Genomic DNA, 10,806 nt, shown 5'->3' with positions numbered 1-10,806 from the left:
TTATTCTATTTCTCTATAGCCTCTTTCCCCACAATCTCATCCATCATTATAGCTTCAACAGTTTAAACCTACTTACCCATAGCCCAATGTTCCCCTGTGCTCTAAATCTGTATTTCCAACTCTGCCTAGCATCTCACCTGAAGTGCCCTGCATTGATCCATAACTGCACAGGATAGCTTTCATGAACCCTCGAGATCATTCTCTACCCTTCACTCTAGTCTGCACCCTGGGAGGCTGACCTAAGTGATGACATCAACAGTTCTCTTGCCCTCTTGCTTCTAGTTTGCCTGGCCAAGAGGAAGTCCTGACAAGAAACCAAAAAGAGGGAAGAGAATAAAGTCAGGCTATTTTCCCTGAGGTTGCAATAAGTCAGATGCCTCCCTCTGCAAGGGTTTTCTGTCCCACACAATTCTTTCCTCCTGGGTTCTTTAAATGCTTCTTTCTCACCACTTCATATGTAGAGGTGGTGATGCTACCTGCTGTAACTCATCCATGGAACTGCATCATCTATCCCCAGTAATTTTCCCATGCTGTTCACAGCTTTAAAAACAGTCCCTTTATGAAACTTTTCTCAAGTTACTCAAATTGAGTATACCACTTGTTTTCTGTTTGAACCCTATGTAACAAGTCTGAAATCTCTACTCTGCAGTCCCATTCCCCTCTAAGTAATCTAGGTACTAAAATATTGCAATAACTTTACAGTTTATCTTTGCTCCTCTGATCTCAATCTAGCCTAATTTCTGCCAGATCATGTTTCTTAAACTATAGCACCAAATCTACTCTTCTTTTCCTCAAATTATTTCAATGGCTCTCTTCCAATGAAATTAAGTTTCGCTATTTCACCTAACATTTAGACCCTTCTGCAAGTGTCATTCCAGTTTCATGTTCCACCAATTCTCCAACTGTACTTAAGATCTCAGTTACTTTCAACTGCTCCCTATTCCTGCAAAATACAGACCATGTTCCCACATTCAGCTTTGCCCACACTCTTCGTTCTTCTACCCCTGCATTTCTCGCCAATCACAACCCCATCCCTTATGTCCACCTTAACGCCATCTTTTTCACAACTCTCAATTACTTTAACTAGTTTAATACAAAAACAGACATATATACCAATGGAACAGAATATAGAACCCAGAAATAATGCCACACACCTACAGTCATCTAATCTTTGACAAAACTGACAAAGATAAGCAATGGAGAAAAGACTCCCTATTCAATAAATGCTGCTGGGATAACTGGCTAGCCATATGCAGAAGATTAGACTGAACCCCTTCCTTATATCATGTATACTAATCAACTCAAGATGGATTAAAGACTTAAATGTGAAACCTAAAACCCTGGAAGAAAACCTAGAAAATACCATTCTGGACATAAGACCTGGCAAAGATTTTATCATGAAGATGTCAAAAGCAAATGCAACAAAAGAAAAAAATTGATAAATGGAGCCTAATTAAACTAAAGAGCTTCTGCACAGCAAAGTAAACTATCAACAAAGTAAATAGACAACCTACAGAATGGGAGAAAATATCTGCAAACTATGTACCTGACAAAGGTTTAATATCCAGAATCTATAAGGACCTTAAACAAATTTACAAGCAAAAAGCAAACAACTCCATTACAAAGTAGGCAGAGGACATGAACAAGCACTTTTCAAAAGATGACCTACATGTGGCCAACAAGCATATGAAAAAAATGCTCAACATCACTAATCATTAGAGGAAGTGCAAATCAAATCCACAGTGAGATGCCATCTCACACCAGTCAGAATGTCTATTATTGGAATGTCAAAAAATAACAGATGCTGATAAGGTTGCAGAGAAAAGTAAATTTCTCTGATGGGAGTGTAAATTAGTTCAGCCTTTGTGGAAAGCAGTGTGGCAATTTCTCAAGGAAATAAAAACAGAAATACCATTCAACCCAGGAATCCCATTACTGGGTATATACCCAAAGAAATATAATTCACTCTACTATAAAGACACATGCACACATATGCTTACTGCAGCAATATTCCCAGTAGCAAAGACATGGAATCAACCTAAATGCCTATCAATGGTAGACTGAATAAAGAAAATGTGGTACATATATACCATGAAATACTACACTGTCATTAAAAAAGAAAATGAGATAATGTCCTTTGCAGCAACATGGATGCAGCTGGATTATCCTAAGCTAACTAACACAGGAACACAATACCAAATGCTGTATGTTCTCAATTGTAAGTGGAAACTAAACAACAAGAACACATGAACAAAAGAGGAGAACAATAGACACCAGGGCCTTCGTGAGAGTGGAAGGTGGGAGGAGGGAGAGGATCCAAAAAAATACCTATTAAGTACCATGCTCATTACCTGAGTGATGAAATAATCTGCATACCAAACTCCCACAACATGCAGTTTTGCTGTATAACAAACCTACAATGTGCCCCTAAACCTAAAATTATGAAAAATGTGAACTTTTCTTACTTTTTTATTATAATTATTTGTGTTCTTATCTTTACCCCACTATTGAATCATAAGCTTCTTGAAGACAAGGCCTATATCTTGCCCCATTTTTATATAACCATCTTGTACATAGTGCTCTGTTAAAGAGACATTAAATAGAAAGTTAAATTTTATTGTCAGAAGCTACTCATGTATTTCAAAGTCTTTGGGCTACTGGCCAAAAATTATGAAAAATGCGATCACCTACATTATATATAAAAGTGTCCATCTACATTTTGACCCTGGATCTTGATATAGCACATATATTTTTGGAAGTTGCATACTTGTATTATTCTCTGTCTATATTTGTAATTTTGCCTCTACGTCTAGTAAAAAGAGAGAATTTCCCCATCCATTTTATTACTGCACATCACGTGCAGCAAGGAATCAAGTACATATGGGACTTTGATGTACTAAATTTTCTTCCACATACCATGTAGAAAGCTAGAGATAGAGTTCTGTCACAAAGCCTAAACTAAATGTCAAAAATCCAAACTGTCCACTTTTATGACTCAAGATAAAAGGGTAGTATCTGCTGGCCTACTTGCTACTCCATGTATGTAGTAGGTCATTGCTGCTCAGAATCCAGGACAGAGAAAGAACAGAACTTTCAACTTTCTAACAGGAAAGAAAAAGATCTGCATTCAGCTAAACTGCAGTGTAGCTCTTTCATTTTCACATTAGCCATGTTGTCCAAAGTCAGGTTGTTGATGGTCGATTTGATAAAACAAATAGACTATGAGAGGGTCTTAGAGATAAGATGGTGAGCTCGTCCTTTTATCGGCTCATTCACCAATTCATTCCATTACCCATTAAATAAGAATTTGTGGAGTGCTTACAATGTGCCACATATGGGGAACCAGCAAATGATAAAGAAGTAAAGTAATACAATTAATAAAGAAATGCTTTAGGGAATTCACAATACAGTTGGGAAAGCACGGAGTTCAACCTCTTCCTTTTAACAAAAAAAGTTGAAAAGACTTTTTTCTCACCTCTACTCACTTTTTGTTGTAATAATCAAAGTATTAAAGCATATATATGATATAAACATTTATATCATTGCCTACATGTTTCCTTCTTTCTTCTAAATCACTGTTCTCTATGACTTAGACCCATATCTGAACATAACCTTTCAGTAATAAGAGCTGAAAGGACTTGTTTGAGGTTATTTAGCTGGTGAGGGAATGGCTGACACCAGAACCCTGCTGACATCCTGCCCTTCCGTCACCCTAGCAGTTTGAAATAATCTTAACAGCTATTTTTTTCAAATAACATATTACACAGAACCTCATTATATAAAATGGTAAGTGATATATAAAAATATACATTATATAAAATGATAAAATGCTAAATGAGGTCCTGGGGTAATTAAAATCTTAATTGTTAAGTACTTTGCTGTTTCACTATCCTGAAACACCTCTATGAAGTCACTGTGTTCCCAAAAGAATGATCTGAAAACCTGTTTCACCAACCCCAACATGCATTTTTGATCACTTCAGTAATATCCCCTTGAAAGTAGGAATTCTACCTCTTCTTCATGACTATAGGAAGTCTTCGTCAACACTTTCTTGGCATAGAAACCACAATACATAAGCTAATAAAGATCCTGGAAAAAGAACTTCAAAGTAAATTTCTATAAGATTTATGTGAATGAGGAGTTCAATAATCCTGAATGATGTGAATTCAAGTAGCAATGGTTAATTGTTTGATCTGGTCCTTACAGAATGCCCACAGTACAATGGACTAGGTAGCAAAACAGATTAAAAATTATCTGGTTCTTATTGTCCAAGAGATTAGAGACCAATTTTAGTCTTTGTTTAAAAACATCAAAATCCTCAAGTGGACTCACTTTCATTTACTTTTTCTGTTTTATACAGAAGCAATACAAAGCTTCCCTTTGCTGGGGGGTCAACCCTGAATGACCTAATTGAATGTCAGGAGCAGTGACTCCCCAGAGAGGTTTCTATTTCAGTTGAAGGAACTTCAGTGACTTTCTGGCTGCCTGAGGGCCAGACCTGAAACAGCAAAAGATCCTGTTTGTGTCTAGTTTCTGAGAATAGCTTACCTGAACCCTCAGTTTTGATCTAACGTGGAAAGTACTCATTCCTGTCTATGAAGTTACAATGTCACCAAAAGCAGTGTTCGGTTTTACCTGCTGATTTCAAAACTTTGAAAGAAAAGAAAGATGTGCAGATAATTGCAACATACATGTTCAGAAAACTAAGAAAATATTTTTAAAATCCTATTCAGTGTAAAAAAAAATTAGTAGAGAAACAATGGCATTTGTAAACACTATATTCAAAGAGAATAAAGAGAAAATAATGTCTACTAGATTAAAGAATATATAAGACAAAGGAAAATAAAGAAGTGAAATAAAGCATAATGCCAACCAAAGCAGGAGTACAGAAGTTTGGCTGACATTTTATATCTAGCAAGTGAGCTTTCCTGAATTCCGTTTCCTATGTGTTTTTATCAAATTCTTGCAATTAAGGACCAAGGCAACAACATGCTGTGAAAACAAGAGAAAGTCGTTAAGGAGCAGAAGCTACTAATAACTACATGGCAGGATAAGGGGTTTGGACAAAGTAAACTATTTTATTGCAGAGTAATTTTCTAAAGATATAAATTCATCCTTTTTATCATTTCATTGGAATAAAGAAAAAGTTGAAATATATGAATTGACTGATAATCTTTCATCATAAAGATCTGATTTAATTGCTTAAAGAACAGCAGCCAGACATGGTAGCCCATGCCTGTAATCCCAGCACTTTGGGAGGCTGAGGCAGGCAAATCACAAGGTCAGGAGTTCAAGACCAGCCTATCCAAAATAGTGAAACCCATCTCTACTGAAAATACAAAAAAAATAGCCAGGCATGGGCAGGTGCCTGTAATCCCAGCAACTTGGGAGGCTGAGGCAAGAAGAATCGCTTGAACCTGGGAGGCAGAGGTTGCTGTTTGCTGAGATGGCATCACTGCACTCCAGTCCACATAAAAAAAAAAAAAAAAAAAAAAAAAAAAAAAAAAAAAAAACAAAAAAAAAAAAAAAAAAAGAACAGCTTAATTCAAAAGAAACATAAATATATTAGTGACAAAAATCAAAGTGTTTTATTTGTTAAGTGGATAAAATCACAAAATAAGTTTGAAGATCTCCCCTAAATACAATAATCAGTAGTGTGGTCTGCTTCTAATGCTCTTTCCTTAGTTTTTACAGTGGTCTACAACCATGCTATGGAAATCATGTCATAAAAGGTGACTGGCCTTGGCTGAAGCCTCTGTCTCTGGCATCAAACATCAATTCACATATGTAAGTACAGATGTCATGGATTAAATTCTGCGATAAATTTCATATGTTGAAGTCTTAACCCCCAGCACCTTAAAATGCGACCTTATTTGAAAGTAGGATCTTTGAATAATTATTTAAAATGAATTATTACTTGAGTAAGGTATGTCTGGTGTCATTATAAAAAGTGGAGACTTGGACAGACATGCATACAGGGAGCCCACCATGTGAAGATCATAGTTCTGCTTTCACAAACCAAGGGGCTAGGAAAGAGGCATCGAACCAATTCTTCCCTTGTGCCTGCAGAGGGACTGTGGCTCTGCCAACCCCTGATCTTTGACTTCTACCTTCCAGAATTATGAGACAACAAATTTATATTATTTATATTGCTCAGTTTATTGTACTAGAAACTAATACAATGGGACTATAAAAACTAGATTAGATTAATAAATTACTCTAGCTTGTTTACTGCCAACCTCACTCTCATGATAGGAAACTAGTGAGAACTGATCAAGTACATTGTAAGGATAATCAGTAGCTCTTTACATCAAAACCTATAGGTGAGGATTATTCAAGGATCAAAGCACTCAAAATCAACTGATAAATCTTTAACTACTAAACAGATATATTGTATTTTTCTTTTCCTAAAGAAAGATACACCAGTCAATGACGAATACTGAGAGTCAAATAATTAAATGTTAAAAGCCCAACCAGTTTCTATAGCGTCTTTCCAGATCCTTGGGTAAAAGCCATGACTAAAAGATTCTACATGTGAACCACTAAAGCTATGGTTCATGAATAAAATAGTAGAGGCAAAAGAAGTGGATGTACATTCTCAAAATAGCAGATGTTGAGCATATAAAATAAGGCATATCCAGTTTTATGGTTAATTTAAAATTATAAGCCTTGACAACCATGTAAGGCCATCATTATATTGTTCAGATACAATAAAATGTAGCAGATGATATCCATTAAAAGACACTGAAAAATCTCCATAAATAAAAAAAAAAGCTTTACAAAATGCTATATTAACAGTTATTTAAATATTATTTCTTAAATATGAAAGTTACTGACATTAGAAAAGGGAGAGAAATTCTCATGAATTACATGTACCAAATATTTTGCATTAGCGATAATACTCAGAAAATGAAGATGAGAAGTAGGAAACTATGTGTATTTTATACTTATGTTTTTTGCTACTTTTTAAATTTTAATTTTATAATTTAATTTTTAATTTATAGATTTTATAAATTAAAATAGTATAGTCAATTGATTTTTCTCAATAATATTTATTAAGATATAATTTATTTAAAAGTTACATTTTTTAATTATACATTTCTATGGTCAGTTCTATAAATCCTGATAAATGTATAGTATTGGGTAACCTCCACCAAAACCAACAAAGAAAACAAGACCATCATCTCATAAAATCTCCTTGTGCCTCTTTGTAGTCAAATTCCTCTTCTACTCCCATTACCAGACAACGACTAATCTGATTCTGTCCCATTGTTACCATTCAAAATGATGATTTAACAAAAATGTTAATTATATTGTATAAAATAATCCAGTTCTAAATAGAATCCAGCTCTAAATAGAACTATATTATTTTATGCAAATACTTACATATTTGAGATTCATTGTCACTACATGTATCTAGTCCACTTTATTTCATTGTTGAGTTGTATTCCACTTTATGAATGGACTGCAGTAAAGGATATTTGGGTTGTTTCCAGTTTAGGGCCATTACAAATAAAGCTGCTATAAACATTAGTGTACATTTTTATAACGTATTCAAGAGAATAGTTGGAAAAAAAGAATGGTACCAAATTCTACAACATCAAGAAGAAAAATAAATAAAAACGCATCAGAAGTAGCTTGATTGATTAAAGAAATGTCTGTGTCTTTTCAAAATGGAAAAAGGAGCCAGGCAGAAAAGCAGTTTATTTCCTAATTGTAAAATTCACAAATAAGATCAAGAAACATTGCAAAGAATGGATGGAGCAAAAATGAGCAATGAGAATTGGAGGAAAATAAGCCTTCATGTAATGTCAAGCTCATATTACACAAATAGAAATGAGAGAAATATATTTAAGCAGAAAAAAATAAGATTTGGAAAAGGTTACAAAGAAAAATATGCCAAAGCTTAACATGTTAAAAGGTAATGTGATTTAAACATTGAAGAAAAAAACAAATGTCAGTTGCATGCCAAGAAAATAAAATAGAGGTGGTTAAAGACATTACTGTCTCAATAAAAATTTTCACTTAAAATGGCAGAGAAGGCCCCAAAAGTCTAAACAGAATACATGAAGATTATAAAGTACGCAATCATAATGAATTGACCCATAATAAGTTACCACAAAATCTAGTCTCCCACGTGGTTGTTTGAATCATTTGTGTCAAATTTTTTATGGATGTGGTAGATAGAAAACACTAAAGAAAGTGATTGATCTGGAGTGTAATTATTTTTAAAATGACTATAATAAATAAACAATACAAAAATACAAAAAAGTAACATTTGCCAAGTGTCTATTATGCAATTAAGCTAAGTCATCACAGCAACACCTTAAAGTCAATATTATTGCTCACATTTTACAGATAAAGAAACTAAACTCTAGCAAATTAAGAAGTTAACCCAAGGAATACCACTGTAAGCCAAGAAAAGGTACTCAGATGTGGGTCTCTGCGGGCAAAACCCATGTTATTTGCTTCCTTCCCTACTACAACCAAATCTAGTGACGCCCTACATAATAATGCACACTATTATTTGTAGTAGGGAAGGAAAAAAAATGACAGAGTAAATTCTAGGACTTTAGAGTAGGAATGGTAGGAATAAGGGCCTTCAATATAAAATTGTTCTACTTTGTTGTGTGTTTAAAAATTTTCAGAATAAAATTTTGCCATCTGGGGGTAGGTAGGAAAGATACCTAACTGAAAGAGCTAATGAGAAAGAAAACTCTAGATCTTAAATATGGAGTGGTCACTTCAACTGAGTATCAAAAAATTCAAAGTCCCATTTAAAAAAAATTTCACCAGAGTGGCAAAAAAATATGAACATCTCTTTTGGTTAAATGGCTTTATAGCTCTCATGTTGGAATAGAGAGATGTTGCCTAGGTTGGATTAAGACCTTAAACCATTTAAACCCATTAACATATTATTCTAATTTCATTATCTTAATATTTTAGAAATTTTACAAGTGGCCCTAGAATACTGCGGTAAGGAACATGTATGGTTTGATACAAAAAAAACACTAATTAATAATAATAAGAGCTTTACACTTATGTTGTGCTTACTCTGTTACACTGTTCTAAAAACATAATAAGCAAGAAATCATGTAGACTTCTTAACAATAAAATGAAGAAAGTATTTGTATTACATTCTAGAATTGATAGCAGCAGTTTGACTCCAGAGAACACATTCTGAGCCACTGCACTGCACGGCCTTTCTGAGGTTCATTGCTATCTCCAGGATACATAGAATCCCTAGACACCTAGGAGGTGGGAACGAGTTAAAAGTGATGGTTATAAAGACAAGGGGGTTGGCTGGAGGGATTGGTGAAGAGGTAGGATTAAAAATAAAATGTAAATGACTTCACTTACATTCTCACCAGTGCATTTTTTGTGGTAGGAAAAGAAAGGAAAACTATATCTACATAATGTTTTAGATAAAATAAGTATTTAGAAATAGATAGAAAGTCAATAAAAAGCCAAAAAGGAAAGGAAAAGAAAAATATGGATGTGTATGAACTGGAAGAAGTGAAAACTGAGCAGGAAAAAGGAAAAAGATGATAGTGATTTATAAATATTAATTTTTACTAAATTTCTATCTTAGTTCAGCTGCTATAACAAAGTACCATAGACTGGGTGACTTATAAATGTATTTAGAAATTTAAAAAAATTTAGATAAATTTTCTTATAAAGAAATTTATTTCCTACAGATCTGAAGGCTAGAAGTCTGATATCAGGATGCCAGCATGGTTGGTTGTATACCTAAAGCATGGTTGGTTTCTAGTGAAGGCCCTCTTCCAGGCTGCAGGACTACCATCATCTTGTTGTATCCTCACATGGTGGGAAGAGGACTAGAGGGATCTCTGGGGTCTCTTTTGTAAGGGCCCTAATCCTGTTCAAGACAACTCCAGCTCCATGACTAAATTACGTCCCTACCTCCTAATACCATCCCAATGGGAATTGGGATTTCATATGAAATCCAAACACATGAATTTTAGGGAGATATAAATATTCCATGCATAAATTTGGGGAGACATGAACATTCAGTGCATAACAATTTCTAAGTCAACAGTAATAATATTTTAAGTAGAAAAATATCTAAGAATAGAACATAGAGTGAGTCCAAATGCAAGGCATGTTCAAACCATTATGCATTTCTATACAAATGTTTTGCCTTTTAAATGTTTCCAGTAGCATTATTTTATTATCATGTCTTCCTACTTTGCACCCCAAAATTTTCTGGCTGGAGAAAATCCCTCATCATATGTTGTAAGCTCTCTGACTGCACAGGCTAAAGAGCCCAGGAAATCCCTCCTTGCCCTCAGAGAGCCAAATCAAAGAAACATGACCTAAGATCAGTCAATTACATGGTTCTACTAGGGACTGTAAGTCCTGAGTAATGCAAACATTCAGTGGTGGGAGTCTATGGTGGAGGTCTAGACTGAACTATGTCAGTTCCAATAAGCAAATAAAGACTGGGAAACCTCAAGATTACTCAGGCTGTTCTAAGGCATGATCTAGGATATACACTGCTGCAAGTGTCCTTACCTGTTGCCATTTCTAAGCTTAATTCTTCAGCATTTCTATTGCTTCTATACTTTATTTTCCAATCAATTTACTTTCAGCTTAAATTTGGTTTAGTTTTATTGCTTGTGACTAAAAAACCTGACAAACAAAAACTGGTTCCAAGTAGGGGCCACAGCGTTGAAGGCAAGATGTAGAAGGCCACACTGCAACAAAGAAAGTATGAAAACATCAAGACCTGTGGTGGTGCTTCTTTCAGTGGCATTAAGTAGATAATAGAGGGAATGATATGCT

This window comes from Cebus imitator, unplaced genomic scaffold (assembly GCF_001604975.1).
Source record: "Cebus imitator isolate Cc_AM_T3 unplaced genomic scaffold, Cebus_imitator-1.0 Scaffold245, whole genome shotgun sequence".
Classification (NCBI taxonomy): Eukaryota; Metazoa; Chordata; class Mammalia; order Primates; family Cebidae; genus Cebus; species Cebus imitator.
This window is presented reverse-complemented; position numbering follows the sequence as displayed.